Source organism: Lycium barbarum, chromosome 4 (assembly GCF_019175385.1).
Source record: "Lycium barbarum isolate Lr01 chromosome 4, ASM1917538v2, whole genome shotgun sequence".
Classification (NCBI taxonomy): Eukaryota; Viridiplantae; Streptophyta; class Magnoliopsida; order Solanales; family Solanaceae; genus Lycium; species Lycium barbarum.
Genome location: NC_083340.1, coordinates 147,121,577 through 147,138,954, shown reverse-complemented (window position 1 = coordinate 147,138,954; position 17,378 = coordinate 147,121,577). Strand labels below are relative to the sequence as shown.

The window sequence follows — 17,378 nt, the reverse complement described above, 5'->3', positions numbered from 1 at the left end:
GTTCTAGTTTTTTACTATAAGCCAGAACTTGGTGTCAATTGATGAGGTTGACTGTTTTGAAATATCCTGAACTTATGAGTTATAGGCAAAACTAAATTTATGTCTACAACCTATGCTCGACGGGCAACAAAAGCTTTGCGTAGCTAAGTATAAGTAATAAGTAAATTAAAGTAATATAATCAAGACCACTAAGAACATAAGCTGTTTCTGGCTCTTATATATAGTATATGTAAGTAATAAGTTAAGTAATATAATAAAAAATCTCTTTTGGCTTCCTTGTTAGAAAATTTAAAATTTTATACAAGAGAGAATGTGGAAATTGAAGATAGCAGAAGGGGAAGGGCCATGGCTGACAACTACAAACAATCACATAGGAAGACAGCACTGGGAATTTGATGAAAAAGCTGGAACTCCTCAAGAAATTGCTCAAATTGAGATGATGCGTCAAGAATTCAAAAAGCATAGATTTGTTCACAAACAAAGTGCTGACTTGTTCATGCGAATGCAGGTAATAAGACGGGCAAAGGCCAATTTAGAATTTAATTTTACGAGTTCAACCGTTAAGTTTTTAGTACTAGAATTATTATAAAGTACGTAATAGCTTCAACTCTATTATAAAGTGTGTATATACACACACATATATAGTCACATAATTATGGGTTTTTCCCAGTAAAATCATGTAACTGTAATTTAGCAGAAAAATCACAGAACTTTCACTCTACTAACACAAAAGATTAGAAATATAAAAAAAAGAGTTAACATTATAAAATAAAATATTATCACTCATCGGAAGGTTGGGGTTTTGGATAATTGTGACTTTTGTGTTAGTACGGTGAAAGCTTTATGATTTTTTTTGTTAAAAATATATTTATGTGACTTTGGTGAAAAGAAAATCATAGTTATATGACCACTATATATATATGTATGAATTTACCCACTCAATGTCGAAACATTCCCTGCCCAGACGAGGGCTCGCAGAAAGTTAAGACATTCAAACCCTGATCACCAGGCCCGTGGAGTGATGCTTGTTTAAAATGGGTTCGGTATAATTTTACGAGCATGATGGCTTGGGGATTCAAAAGATTCATATAGCTATCTCAATATCTGTGACCAACTATGATGGACCGTCATTTTTGTTACAAATTTATATGAAATTATGACAAATTTCTATGTCCATCAAAAATTGGTTCATATCGATGAAATCCGTCACAAATCTATATTTTTCTTGTAATAGAAAATATCATCTTAGCCTGACCCCTCTATCACAATTTCTAATTCACTTGGAAGTAAACTTTTTAAAAAATATTATAAGTACTAAAATCAATTTGATATCCTATATTTCCTTATATAATTTGTCTTACTTACTCTTTACTCAGGAAAAAATTGTGAATAGTGACTGACTTATTACTTGTGTGTTCTATGAAATATGCAGCTAAGAAAGGAGAATTCATATGGACCAACCCCACCAGCAGTGAAATTGGAAGAATCAGAAGATATAACAGAAGAAGCAGTAAAGATTACTCTAAGAAGAGCTATTAATTTCTATTCATCAATTCAAGCACATGATGGTCACTGGCCTGCTGAATCTGCTGGCCCTTTGTTCTTTATACAACCATTGGTAAATTATGTTCTCGTTTGAAATTAATTATCGAAGTCTAATGTATCAATTTGGATATATCTAAACTGAACAATCACACAAAGACAAAATAGTGTACTGTCAAAAGGAATATATCGACCGATAAAAGTTGTGGCGGAGCGGTAAGTACTCCTACGGATGCAGCTTTATAAGACCAGGTTCATTGAATCCAGTACATTTGATGTGGTAAAAAATTTGTGTGTGAATTTCACTAAAATTGTAATAAATAGTAGGTTTGAACTCATACTTTTAGTTATATACTAAGTTCAACGTTAAGAACATGAAAGGTTGAACACAATGAATTTAAATGTTAGATTCGCCTCTGCCTATGCTCTTAACTAGAGATTTCGAATTCCAACTCTGAGAATAGAGTCGTCTTTGGTAATTGTGTCGGCTGATTTACACAAATGACCCTTTTCTAGGCTTCTATTTAGATTTTATCCCTAACTTTAGAAGTTGTGCAAATATAGCTTTTGAGAAATTATCCTTCCGGATAACGTTAGACTCAAGCCTAACGTTTGTTTATATATTGCTCAATTATACGGACATAACATTAGACTGTCTAATGTTTGCTATAACTTACAAAATTTTAAACTATGATTTAACATTTTTGCATAAGATTTTCAACTTGCTCAAAAGAGATTTTTAGAATGTGGTCTAAAAGGTCATAAGTTGTAGGATAAATAAAAAGAGGGTCATTCGCTAAATAGCAAACAGTGATCCAAATAGCTAGGACAGCAGGCAAAAGTTTCACGATTGTTTTAACTCCTAAATTGAGACTTCTCTACGTGAATCTAAATCAGACGGACCCTAAAAAAAAAAAACTCTCGTATCAAACTAATTTTGTAAATGTGCAGGTTATGGCATTGTATGTTACAGGTGCTCTTAATACTGTTTTATCACAAGAACATCAAAAGGAGATTAAACGCTACCTTTACAATCATCAGGTTATCTTCCACTTCTGGCTTTTTCATAAATTTTGATAATGTCACACCTAGTTTTCTGTAAAAAGCTTTCGGTACAAAGAATTACCATTTTCGTTTTATTTTATGTGTTTTAATTTGATTAGACATAAAATTTAAGAAAGTAAGAAAGATTTTAAATCTTGTGGTATTAAATTAAAGGTGCATGTGATATACTAAAATGTTCTTTGAGTTTTATGGCCTTAACATAAAATATTGGGATTAAAGAGTAAATAAATATAACAAGTGACATTCTTTTTTTTAAACTGACTCAAAATGAAAGTAAAACGCATAAATTGAAACAGATAGAGTAAAAAAACTTCCATGGAAGGACAAAGACACTTATATTTGGGAAATTTTTTGTGCGTCTCCTAAGTGGTGAAAGGATTTCATTTTTTATGCCAGTACTCTTCCTCATTAGCATAGCGAGATAAATTTCGCGTCTCAAAGTAATTGGCTGAATTCCTATTGCTGACAAATTTAACCTGGAATTTTACAAAATCAATGCAATTTAACATGATATACACTACTAAACAATCGCTATTTTACTACTGAAATTTTCCATCGAAAAATGCTGAATGTCGGGGGGGGGGGGGGGGGGGGGGGAGGAATTAAATAGTAGTGTTTTCACATGGAAAAATTAAGAAATTTTTAGCATTTGAATGAGAATTTGTTTCACAGTGAGCTAGTTCAGTAGGAATGAAATGAAAAAAATCATATTTTATAAGACAAATTTGCCACCGAATGTCAGTGGGAAAAACCTCTATTTCTAGTAGTGATAGAAGGTTATTAACTTTATTTCAAGGTCACTATTTTTACTAATTATGAATGACTATCTTTAATTATCTTTTAAATGAAAGAACGAAGATGGAGGGTGGGGATTTCATATAGAGGGTCATAGCACAATGTTTGGTTCAGTACTTAGTTACATAGCATTGAGATTACTTGGAGAAGGACCAGAAGATGGTGAAGAAAATGCAGTGGCTAAAGGTCGTCAATGGATAATTGATCATGGTGGTGCTATAGCTACTCCTTCTTGGGGAAAATTTTGGTTGGCGGTATGGATCGGATCACTCTCATTCTTAATTCTCGTAACATATTTCTCATGAATTAACTTATATAGATTGACGGCATAAAGATATTTATATTATCAGTTAAATAAAGCAGATTATTTACTTTATTTTGTAAGTTACCACATCAAACATTCTATGACTAATTACCTGTTGTTGACTTGATCAGTTCATGATATAAGTTAATAAATGAAATGGACTTGATTTTGAGTAGATACTTTTAGATAGGGATCACAAAACTAGGTCATGAAAACATGATTCTCCTAACCTATTCAAGTGTAGGATTAAGTCAACTCTTTTTGAACTGTTTGATTCAACCAATCTAAAAGTTGAGGTGATTTGAGCTAAATATGTAGCTCGAATTGACCCACAAGGAACCTTGCAATAATAACTTACTCGCACCAGGTGTTTACACCAAATGAATAGATGCATGACATGTGTTTGTACATACACTTGTATCACTTACCCATATGTAATTAATGATTATTTTCACTATATTAAATCACTTAAACATGGTAAATTTTTAAAACTTTTTTTGCTTGATAAGTGTCGTATAACCATAATACATACAAGAAGTTATCTTAGTTTTTTTTGTTAACTAAATAAATTATAATAAAACAACCAAGTAAATTAAAAGTTAATAAAGTTGGGTGGGTTGCGCGATAACCCATTGTTTACCTAATGTTGATCTAGTCCTCCTAAACTCAAGTAACATTTAGAAGGGATATTAATTCTAGCCCCTTTTGTTTCGTCTAAATTTAGTCCAATCTACCCATTCGACACCCTGTTTTTAAGCCTCCGGGATCTTAGACAAATTTTGAAAGAAAAGGAAAGGGGGGGGGGGGGGGGGGGACTTAATTATCTAGTCTAGTTTAACATATATTGCTGGCAGGTGCTTGGATTATATGAGTGGGAAGGCTGCAACCCAATGCCACCAGAATTTTGGCTGCTCCCTACACAGTTTCCTATTCATCCAGGTTTCCATTTTCATAAATCTTGCACACCCACACCAAAAAAAAAAAAAAAACACTTGAAACATTAGTTATTCAAGAAGAAGTTTCACGCAAATTAACTTTTTTTTTTTCTTTAATGCAGGGAAAATGTTATGTTATTTTCGTTTGGTATATATGCCCATGTCATATTTATATGGAAAAAGGTTCGTGGGAACTATAACCACTTTGGTGCAATCTTTGAAGACGAAATTCATACTCAACCTTATCGCGAAATTAATTGGAATAAAGCAAGGAGTACTTGTGCTAAGGTTATCCTTTTTCAATCTATATCATTTTAAAGTTTCTTCTGCTTTTAATCTTCTAAAAATGAAGGGAAACTATGGGGCAAGATAAAAGTTGTCTCTATCTGACCTATAGATCACAGGAGTAGCTGATTTTGCATTAGGGGCACCTCATACGGTGCGGTCCTTTTTAGGACCCGAGCCTAGGAGCAACAGTAAAATTGCTTCGTGTGCTCTATAGGTCACAAATTCGAGTTGTGGAGTCAGTCACTGATATATACGTTAGAGTAGGCTGCCTAGCTACCTTTCACCTCGTGGGGTGCGGTCCTTACCCAGGGCGGAGCCTTGTAGCCAGTGGCGGAGTTGGATTTTCACTAATGGTTTCAAAATATGAAGAAATAAATATACGACGAAATCATAAAGGGTTCGACATCTACTATATATAAATAAAAAATAATTTAAACCATGTATGAACAGTGTAATTTTCCGCCGAAGGGACCCCTAGCTCCAACCTGTAGCAACAGTAAAATTGTCTTTGTATGGCCTATAAGTAATGAGTTCGAGTTGTGGAATTAACTATTGATGTTTGAGTCGGGTAGACTGCCTACATTACACTTCAGGGTCCTTCTCCGGACTCAAATGTTGGAGCAATGGTAAAATTGTCTCTATGTGACCTATAGATGACAAATTCGAGCTGTGAAATCAGTCACTTATATTTGCGTCAGAGTAGACTGCCTACATTACACCCTTATGGGATACGACCGTTCTCCGAACCTTGCATGAGTACAGAATACTTCTTCTAGGCTCGATGAGATGTTAGGTATGCCCGTTGCGTTGAGAAAGACGAAGAAAGATTCTTTCATGTGAAAGAGTGCTTGCTGCTCCTGCTCTTATAGTTAGATAACGCACTAAATGCATACCTTATCTCAGGGGCATACATCGGGCTGTCCTACTTTATGCTTCTAAAATATTTTGGGACAATTCATGAGATGTTAACCATTTGTTATATATGACAATTAAAGGAGGATCTTTACTATCCACATCCATTGATACAAGATGCATTGTGGGGATTCCTTCATCATGTTGCTGAACCAATTTTGACAAGATGGCCATTCAAAGCATTGAGGGAAAAGGCATTGAAACTAGCAATGAAACATATTCACTATGAGGACGAGAATAGCAGATACCTATGCATTGGCTGTGTGGAAAAGGTACCAATAAGTCAGTCTCAAAATCAGCTATTTTCGCAATAGTTCTGTACTACACTAATAACACTAGTTCAAAATAGCTTTACATTATCAGTTTATCTGAAAGATAATAATAAATAAAGGTAATTTTTCGTAAATAATGCGACCAACAATCTGAAAAATAAAGCATGTTACTTGTTATAATATCATGTCTGGTAGTGCAAAATTTTTGTACGATTAGTATACATAAATTAAATCCTTTCACAAGCATAAAGTAGAGCAAAATTCTTAAAATTGAAAACACAGAACAAAAAAATCATGGAATTAATTACTTTTATTGATGCAGGTCTTGTGTCTCCTTGCTTGTTGGGTGGAAGATCCAAATTCAGAAGCATATAAACGCCACCTTGCTCGTTTACCAGATTATTATTGGATAGCAGAAGATGGCTTAAAATTTCAGGTTTATTTCTTTTTATATCTTGTTACTCATTTATAAAATCAAATTCTGTATATTGATAGTGTAAAATCTTTTTATTTATATCTATAGTGTAATCTATTATAATAAGTTGTTTACGAATATATAAATTTGTTGATATATATATGTATAAAAATTAAACTCTCGCCATTAACCAATATATTATTGTTGTAGTCCTTTGGTTGTCAACTGTGGGATGCAGTTTTTTCAATCCAAGCAATTTTATCAAGTGATATTGCTCAAGAGTTTGGACAAACCATCAAAAAAGCACACAGCTTTCTTAAAGCATCACAGGTTCAATTATATAAAACAATTTCTAATTAGCTAAATATTTCCTTCTAACAATGTGTGATAACACATATCATATTTATTTATTTTATCCAATGCCCTATATTTCAAGGTCCAAGACAACCCTTCTGGGGACTTCAAAAAAATGTATAGGCACATAACTAAAGGTTCTTGGACATTTTCCATGCAAGATCATGGTTGGCAAGTTCCTGACTGCACTTCTGAAGGACTAAAGGTAAAATGTTGAACAATTGAAACTTTTTTTAACCATACAGTAACCGCAACTCATTGACTTGATTAATTTAATTTTGTGTTGGGTAGACCCAAGCGGTAGAACACTCTCAGTCAAGAAGTTTTTCATTCCCAAGACTCGAACCCGAAACATTTGGTTAAGGGTGGAGAGATCCTATCCATCCCACTACACCTTGCTAGGTGAAAATAATTAAGATAATTATAGCGAACACCTTTGGGTGATCTAGTTTACAAAATAGCCCGCAAATATATAGATTTTGTATATGTATACTCAAATATACATATAATATACTTGTAATATATGTATAATATACATATACTATGATATCATATCATATCAGTGTATAGGTCTTGTATATTTGGGCAACTGTCAGTAATTAAGTTTGGCCGGAGGACACAAGACAAAAGAATACCAAAAAAAAAATTGCACTCTGTTTCTTTTGTTAAGAGTTAAATTACATTTTCTAGATAGTTCATTACAATAATATTCCTTTCCTTATTTTGCAGTGTGCACTTTTACTTTCACAAATGCCAACAGAACTTGTTGGCGGAAAAATTGAGAATCATCGCTCATTTGATGCTGTAAATATTATTTTGTCACTGCAGGTAAGTTCAAGAGATTAATGTTCATATATGCCACGAACGACAAATATAATCTTTCTTTGGTTAATATTATTTTTGATCCCTTAATTGTGCAAATTCTAATATCTGATCTTTGTGATATATCAAACTAAACACATTAAAGTTTAAATCTTCTGGAAAAAAATATGTAGAATATATAACTACATTTTTGACCCCTCTGTTATTAATAAATTTTGGCTTCCCCCCTTGCGGTATTTAGCTAATCATATTTAACCTTCAATTTGTTATAATATATTGCTTTTGATCCCCTTATATAAAAAAATGTTACATTTTAGATTATTTTTAAAACTATATTACCCTCAAATATGAAATATAGAGTAACATTTTAGTTTTAACACAACACGTGAATGATTAAACGGTTTAACAGTGAATAATTTGCTAAAGTTATAGTTACCCAAAAAAAAAAATTGATAGAGTTGTAAAGATTCAGAAGTAGAGAGATCAAAAGTGAACATTTCAATGAATTGAAGTTTATGCTTAACCAGATATTACAAGGACTAAAATAAGAATTTATTGGTATGAAGGACTAAAATTGCAACAAAAAAGGAAATTACTTTTTCTTTCTTTCTTTCTGAAATCATATATTGCCCAATGCAGGGTGAAAATGGGGGTTTTCCAGGATGGGAACCTCAACGTGCGTATCGCTGGTTGGAGGTGAATAATATACATTCCTGTATATGCAAAACTGATAATAATACTAGTAATTATTAGAGTTAATGGTAAAAAAACGCACCTGAAATTATTATTTTTCCGCGAGTTTCACACCTTAACTATCAATTATTGCATTTTTCTAGCTGAACTATCACCATCAATGTATACACGTCGAAGCCGACTAGGCCAATCATTAGCTTTCCCTTATTTTTCATGAACTATCACCATCTACTCAACTACTTGGTGTATTTTAAAATATTAATACATAAGTGATAAGATGGTGAAAGTTTAGGTGTTCTTTTTTAAATTAACTCTAATTATTATTGCTATTGTACTCTAGTGTTATACAATTTATTATATATGTTGATTTTCGTTTGGTATTGACTTATCTCCTCTTAATTAATTTGTGGGTATCAGAAGTTTAATCCTACAGAATTTTTCGAGGCCAAGGCCCACGACCCCTATGGAGGTTCGTAGCTTTTTGGGCTTAGCAGGTTCTTACAAAAGATTTGTTGAGGATTTCTCTTCTATTTCTGCACCGCTCACCAAGTTGACTCAGAAGTCAGCTAAGTTTCAATGGACAGATGCTTGCGAGCTTAGTTTCCAAGAGTTGAAAGACCGACTGACTTCAGCCCCAGTCTTGACACTTCCAGAGGGATTGGAAGGATATGTTATTTATTGTGATGCTTCAGGCGTCGGGCTAGGCTTTGTATTGATGCAAAATGGTAAGGTGATTGCGTATGCTTCTAGACAATTACGGAAACATGAGCAGAATTATCCTACCCATGACTTAGAATTGGCCGCGGTGGTCCATGCTTTAAAGATATGGAGACATTACTTATATGGTGTCCACGTGGATATTTATACAGATCATAAGAGTCTCCAGTACATCTTCAAGCAGAAAGAGTTGAATTTGCGGCAACGACGATGGCTAGAGTTGCTAAAAGACTATGATGTTGAAATCCTGTACCACCCCGGAAAGGCAAATGTTGTGGCTGATGCTCTTAGCCGTAGGTCGATGGGAAGTCTAAGTGATGTACGACCAGAAAAGAAAGAGATGGCCCGTGATCTTCAGCAGTTAGCTAGCCTAGGAGTCCGAGTGGTGGACTCAGGTAGCAGCGGAGCTACTATTCAGGATTCAGCAGTTTCATCGTTCGTAGCGGAAGTAAAAGAGCGACAATTTGAGGATCCCATGCTAATGCAGTACAGAGATACACTTCCTCAGAAGGAGGAGTCATCATTTGACGTTTCGGAAGACGGAGTTCTCCGATGTCGAGGCAGGTTATGTGTTCCCGATGTGGCAGGTCTACGCCATCAGATTTTGAGAGAAGCTCATTGTCCCGTTACTCCGTTCACCCCGGAGCGACGAAAATGTATCATGATCTTAAGACTATATATTGGTGGAATGGGAATGAAGAAAGACGTAGCGGAATTTGTAGCTCAATGTCCTAATTGCCAACAAGTGAAGATAGAACACCAAAAGCCGGGTGGCTTATTGCAAGCTATAGAAATCCCAACTTGGAAGTGGGATGTGATTAATATGGATTTCATTACAGAGTTACCCCGTTCTCGACGTAAGTATGATTCCATATGGGTGATTGTGGATAGACTCACAAAGTCAGCTCATTTCTTACCGGTCAGGACAACCTATGTGGCAGAAGATTATGCAAAGCTTTATCTTAAAGAGATAGTGAGACTCCATGGCGTTCCGGTATCTATTATCTCCGATAGAGGAACTCAGTTTACAGCCAAGTTTTGGGGGTATTTCCAAGAAGGTTTAGGGACCCAAGTGCGCCTAAGCATGGCATTTCACCCACAGACCGATGGGCAAGCTGAACGTACCATTCAGACTCTTGAAGATATGTTACGGGCATGTATGATAGATTTTGGAGGAAATTGGGATGACCATTTGCCACTCATTGAGTTTGCTTACAATAACAGTTATCATTCTAGCATTCAAATGGCACCGTATGAGGCTCTATATGGGCGAAAGTGTAGATCCCCAATTGGGTGGTTTGAAACCGGAGAAGCTAAGTTGATAGGGCCAGACTTGGTCCAGCAAGCAATAGAGAAAGTTAAGCTCATACAAGATCGGTTGCTAGCGGCTCAAAGTCGTCAGAAATCCTATGCGGATAATCGTCGAAGAGACTTAGAGTTCGAAGTGAAAGATTGGGTATTCTTGAAAGTGTCGCCGATGAAGGGCGTGATGAGATTTGGCAAAAAGGGGAAGCTCAGTCCCCGGTATATTGGGCCATACGAAATTGTGCGCAAAATAGGCAAAGTGGCCTATGAGCTAGATCTACCTCCAGATTTGGAGTCAGTCCATCCAGTATTTCATGTCTCGATGCTTCGGAAGTGTGTTGGAAATCCTACGAGGATCGTCCCAGTGAATGATATTCAAGTGACAGAAAAGTTAACTTATGATGAAATACCCATTGCCATATTAGATAGGCAAGTACGGAGGCTTAGAAACAAAGAAGTGGCCTCAATTAAAGTTCTGTGGAGAAATGACAATCGAGAGGAAATGACATGGGAAGCAGAAGAGAATATGAGATCCAAATACCCACATTTATTTCAGCCCTTGGAAGAAGTCCAAGATGAGACGTCAAAATCATAAGGTATGTATGATTCCTTTTTATGCATTTAGGTCGTGTGTGGCCAAATTTCTATTGCTGTCGTATTATTGTCCTGTGAGGCATTGCTATTGTGGGTTGTTGTGACAATATGGTATTGCCACTTTATAAAGGAAACTCTGGCGAAATTTTTATAGAATTCCCCAAGCCTTTAACATTCGAGGACGAATGTTCCTAAGGGGGGTAGAATGTTACACCTCGGAAAATTTCCCGTTGGTACGCAAGTAAATGAACTAATGATGTGTGTGAGGAGTGCGAGTGTATAATGTTTCATGGGAAATGTATGTAAAGGGATGTGGATGATTAGAATGAAAAGTCGAGAAATGAGAAAAATTGAAAGTTGGCAAAACTGCCCAGTGGTCGTATATTGCAAAATACGGACCGTAAAGTGCAATACGGTTCGTAAACTGGCAGTCGTAAACTGCCATGCAAAAGCTTCAGCTTTCTACCAGTGGTCGTAAAGTGCAAATACGGACCGTAAACTGGTATACGGTCCGTAAACTGCCAGGTCGTAAACTGGCATGCCAAACTTTAACTTTCTGCCAGCCGAGGAAATGGTTAAATACGACCTGGTGGACAGACCGTAAAGTGATTTACGGCCCGTAAACCATGGTCGTAAACCACCATGAAGGTAGCCCAGCTTCTGGTTCTGGAAATGGTTAAATACGCCCATGGAGGACGAGCCGTATAGTGGAATACGGTCCATAAATCTCCATGGACGACCACTGTTCACCCAACACAGATTTTCCAATTCATTAAATATGAGGATCAAGACTTATTTTATTTCATTACAACATTACACCACTTCTCTCTACATTTATTATATGAGTTTTCAAGGATTATAATCCATCAATAACATTAAGACAAGTGAATCAAGGATAAGGGAATCATCAAGGATCATCCAAGTCAAGAAATCCAAATGGAGAAAAACTAGGGTTTTGCTCAAAGAAGAGTATTATCAACCAAAGCTTGTTCCTACAACTTCTAAGGTAAGATTCATGATTTTTACAAGATGTTTAAGGTATTGGAGAATTAAAATACATGGATTGTAGAAAATGTGGTCAACTAGGTCATGAATGATGAATAGTGACATTTTGAGAAATAGTTTGAATTGAGTTATGAATGTTGTTGTGTTGTGATATGAATGTGTTATAAATGGTAATGAGATCATGAACTAAACACTTTAGACGAATGGACGAAGATGGGTGTTATGACCATGAATGTGGGTGAATTAGAGGCAAATTGAGGAATCTAGATAATGTGGATAATGTGAATGACTAATGGCCATTGTTATGATATGGCTTAATACTCAGATGGACCCTTAAACTTGGCATGTTTTGTAAGATAGACATATAAACTTATAAGGTGACCAGATAGACACTTAAACTTACTCAAAGTGTATTTTTCAAGTTTTTCAGTTGTTTTGAAAACAAAAACTATATTTTTCAAACACTCACAATTTTCATGGCCAAACAAGCCCTAAATATATCACACAATATTTTTTTTAAAATGCAAAAATAAGGCAAACGCATATACATGAGACTATAAATGTGCACTTAAACCAATAAATACTCGCTAATCGCAATTTTGCAGCTTTCAATTAACTCAGATTTTTTTTTACACTTGAATAATTAAAAAACAATAACTTTAACCAATAAAAATCCTTAAAAAAAGAAATTTCAAATTAAGAAATTTCTTTTTTTTAAGGATTTTCTTCTCGGCTTTACAGTTTTCTTAATTTGAAATTTCTTTTACACTTGAAATACTGAACTTAGAAATTTCTTAATTTGAAATTTCTTTTTTTAAGGATTTGTATTGGTTAAAGTTATTGTTTTTTAATTATTCAAGTGTAAAAAAAAAATCCGAGTTAATTGAAAGCTGCAAAATTACGATTAGCGAGTATTTATTGGTTTAAGTGCACATTTATAGTCTCATGTATATGCGTTTGCCTTATTTTTGCATTTAAAAAAAATATTTTGTGATATATTTAGGGCTTGTTTGGCCATGAAAATTGTGAATGTTTGAAAAATATAGTTTTTGTTTTCAAAACAACTGAAAAACTTGAAAAATACACTTTGAGTAAGTTTAAGTGTCTATCTGGTCACCTTATAAGTTTATATGCCTATCTTACAAAACATGTCAAGTTTAAGGGTCCATCTAGGTATTAAGCCTTATGATATTAATGAAGGTATAAACGCTAGCATTGGAAGGGAACGTGCAAGTGTAGAATAGTTCGACGGAAAGGTATGTAAGTCTAACCCTTCTTTCATAAGGCATGGTTCTTGGCCAAATTCCTAATTCCTCTATATGAGTATGTTGTCTTCACATGGTTGACATTCCGAGCTCATAAGCTCACGACCCTTGATATGTACTATGATTATACTATGTTTCTCGTATGACGAGTATGTCCATAATGTATATGTAACGATAACGATGAGGATGGTAATGATGATGAGAGTAAAATGAGATTAGAGATGCTTACGAGCTATGATATATGTATATGTATGCCTATGAAGGGCTATGATAAGACCCCGAGCTTATGATGCCGGGTAAGACTATATGTATATGACTATGTATAAAGTATGTATACGATTACGAAACGCGCCCACACCTCTGCAGATGGTACGGATAACCCTGAAGCCTTGGTAGGGCCAGGTAGAAATAACATTGAGCCTTGGTTGGCCAAGTATGTACGAAACACCGAACCTTATGGTCGGGTACACTATGTATGTATATAAGTGTATGGCTATGTATATAATATGAATATGAATGTGAAAAGACTATGTATATGAATGCGAATAGGGGCATGTATACGAACACGAGCACTATTATGAAATACGCATGAGGAATGGAAAGTTCCTATGAAAGGCAGGTAAGTGCCATAACGATGATACGATTGTTTTCCCTCCTATGCCACTTCATACATTGTCTATGATGCTTCTATATTGATGTTAATCATGCTTTACATACTCAGTACATTCTTCGTACTGACGTCCTTTTGTTTGTGGACGTTGCGTCATGCCCGCAGGTGCACAGGGAGACAGACTTGATCCATAGCTGTTTATTCAGAGATTACATAGCGGAGCTCCATTTCCTTCGGAGCCATAGCTTTTGGGTACTTATTCTTTTGTGTATATAATTATGGGCATAGCGGGGTCCTGTCCCGCTCATGTGATGTGTTATACTCTTCCTAGAGGCTCGTAGTCATGTGTATATGGTTAGACATGTCCGGTCTTGTCGGCCTATGTTTTGCGTATCATTTTGTCGGCCACGTTGGCCCATGTACATTGATGTGGCATAGATGCCTATGGTGATATAAATGTACTGTTGTCCAATTGGGACTCGTTGACGAATGAATGGAAATGTATGTATAATTATGTGGCTCACCTAGATGTAAGTATAAGAGTAAGCTAAGAAGGAGCTCGGGTGGGCTAGCACCGGGTGCTCGTCGCGGCCCCGAGTCGGGTCGTGACACTAATACTTATTACCCATACTTATTTTAGCATGACTTAGTAATTTTAGATTATGATCGTTTTCTATATGTCTTATCATTAGCCATATTTATTAGAGTATGACTTAGTACTTTTAGATTATGATTATTTTATTTTATTCAATTTGGTTACTTTTTTTTTTTTGGTTGAATATTTTAGTACAATGTTATCTCTCATCTCACATTTTAGATAGTCGTAACTTACTAGGACTAAATACATCTTTGAAGTAAAAATTATATGTTTTATATGAAGACTTTACCAGAATAACCCCAAAAAATCCGAGGTTGAAAAACCCGACTTTTGTTGGTTTGGTTTGGTTTATAAATTTAAAAACCTGATGCAATTGAATTGGTTTGGCATTTGAAAAAACCCAACCAACCTGATCCACGTACACCTCTAATGTGGTCCTTCTATCCTGCAGCTTGTGTAGAGTGACTGATAGTATCTGATTCTTCAAGAAGCATGTTAACATATCGGTACATGAGATATCAAGAGGTTGACCAACTTCAACAGGTGAATCTAATCATATATGGTTCGTTAAAGTTGGTCAAATTATCAAAACATAAGATAGCATAGCATATCAAAAATTTAGAGGACTAAATATGCTTAGTGTTATATTTACAGGACGGTATTAGACTAAATCCCAAACATAAAGTATCAATTATGTTATTATCTCCAATATACGTCGACATCTTTGCTAATAACAAAAAAAAAACAAATACTTATAAAGGGATCCAAAGTGCATTTTGGATTTTTAGGGGAAAGAAAAGGAGAAAGGGACGGTACAACCTGAGATTAAGTCCGTTAACCGGTCGTAACAGGACCGGACCGGACCGACAACCGGTTGGATAATTAAATTATTAATACTAGAGAATTACATTAGATGGTCGTTCGGGAGCTCCATCGATAGTAGAGGTTACACACAGATTGCCAAGAATAGCTAAACTATTACATGTAGATTGGTTTACTACTTTAATAGATACTACGCCATCTTTATCGGCTTGCAAAAGTGGTAATATATCTTCGATAGGGGATAATACTAAGAGAGGATGAGTTCCAAAAGGTTGTTGCACTCCATGTCGAGCCAACGAGTCTGCCACCTTGTTCCCTTGCCTGAAGCTATGTCGTACTGCTGGAGTCTCCACCTTCTTCAATAGATACCTGCAAGAATGTAAAGTGGAGTTGTAAATAGGATGAAACTGATCAAGGAGATGAATTACCTCCGTGGAATCTGTTTCCACTTCAAAAGTATGATCCCGTAATGAAATCGTGATTGTAGTAAGTAATTTGTGTAGGTGAACTTTACGAACATAAAGGGTAGAAGCTAGAGTATACGATGAGTATGCAGACATGAGGGAATAGGTTGGATGGAAGGGAGGGAACGACTGTGAGTAAGTAGATCGCCCGTAATTCTTGGAATTAAAAGAATTGAATAGCGAGAGTGGGAAGGCCAACTACGGGGATGTAATAACCTTAATTTAGAACTTGAGTTTCATTGACTTATCTGCTTATCTTATTGACTTTATATTGTGTTGCGTGAACTAATCTTAGTCGACCTATGATGCTTAGCAGTACGTGTGGTGTACTGATACTACTCTTGCTACGCCATATTTGGGTGTAGATATGTTGCAGGTTTTAGTGAAGTTTCGACGTGTGGATTTATTAGGCATTCTCCTAGAGCCTCGCTCATCTCACTCCAGGCATAGGCTGTGTCATTTATTTTGTCTTCCTGTACTATAGGAGCTCTTGTACCTGTCTAGACTAGATCCCGGGAAATTTCTTTTCAGATTTATTGTATTTTGAAACTGTTTGTATGAAGTTTTACCTTAATACTATAATTTTAAGGATGGCTGTCGTAATAGTTTTAAATGTTGGGTTTAGTTGGTAAGGGTTTGCCTACTAGGCTAGTAATATGGTAGGTGTCCGCACGACCCGTGGGTTGGGTCGTGACAGAAAATGTAGCTATGACAAATTTTAAATCCCCAAAATATAGTCATTTATGTAAAATCCCCATAAAGATTTTTGTCTAAACAAGCCTTAGACATTTTGTAGCCATAAATCATCTCATTTAGGGTAAAATCTAAATTTTAATTTTATATTATTTTTAGATATAGAAATGTGATATTTTTTTAGAAAAGACTAAAAAGAACGTGTCACGTAAATAAGAAGAGATGAAGTATACAAAATAATTATCGTTTTCAAATTAAAGTATGTCCTTTCACAATCTTTCTTCATCTTTATACTTCTTCCGTATAATATTCGCTTGTTGCGTGCAAGTTTTATTTTTTTTCATATAATATTTGCTTGATGCGTGCAAGTTTTATTTTTTCTCTGATTCTGTATCATTTGCTACAAAAAGAATGGAGAAAAAGAAAAACAATACGGAAGGAGTGCCTGTTTCTCTCTTTTTTTTTTTTTTTTGGATAAAGGAAATACTATTATTATTACTAGAGAATTACATTAGATGGACATCCGGGAGCTCCATCGATAGTAGAGGTTACACACAGATTGCCAAGAGTAGCTAAATTATTACATGTAGATTGGTTTACTACTTTAGTAGATACTACGCCATCTTTATCGGCTTGCAAAAGTGGTAATATATCTTCGATAGGGGATAATACTAAGAGAGGATGAGTTCCAAAAGGTTGTTGCACTCCATGTCGAGCCAACGAGTCTGCCACCTTGTTCCCTTGCCTGAAGTATGTCGTACTGCTGGAGTCTCCAACTTCTTCAATAGATACCTGCAAGAATGCGAATTGGAGTTGTAAATAGGATGAAACTGATCAAGGAGATGAATTACCTCCGTGGAATCTGTTTCCACTTCAAAAGTATGATCCCGTAATGAAATCGGGGAATG

General features: G+C 35.4%; 1 long non-coding RNA gene and 1 pseudogene across 1 annotated transcript; one reads left to right on the top strand and one right to left on the bottom strand.

Annotated features, from left to right (window-relative positions):
* The first annotated feature begins 215 nt into the window (after positions 1-215).
* LOC132638014 (lupeol synthase-like) lies at positions 216-14,951 on the top strand (annotated as a pseudogene).
* Positions 14,952-15,249: 298 nt separating this feature from the next.
* LOC132638815 (uncharacterized) lies at positions 15,250-16,105 on the bottom strand. Its single transcript, XR_009581900.1, has 2 exons — positions 15,832-16,105; positions 15,250-15,682 (listed from the first exon to the last, which is right to left on the bottom strand). It is a non-coding gene; the product is annotated as an uncharacterized LOC132638815 (long non-coding RNA).
* Positions 16,106-17,378: the final 1,273 nt, after the last annotated feature.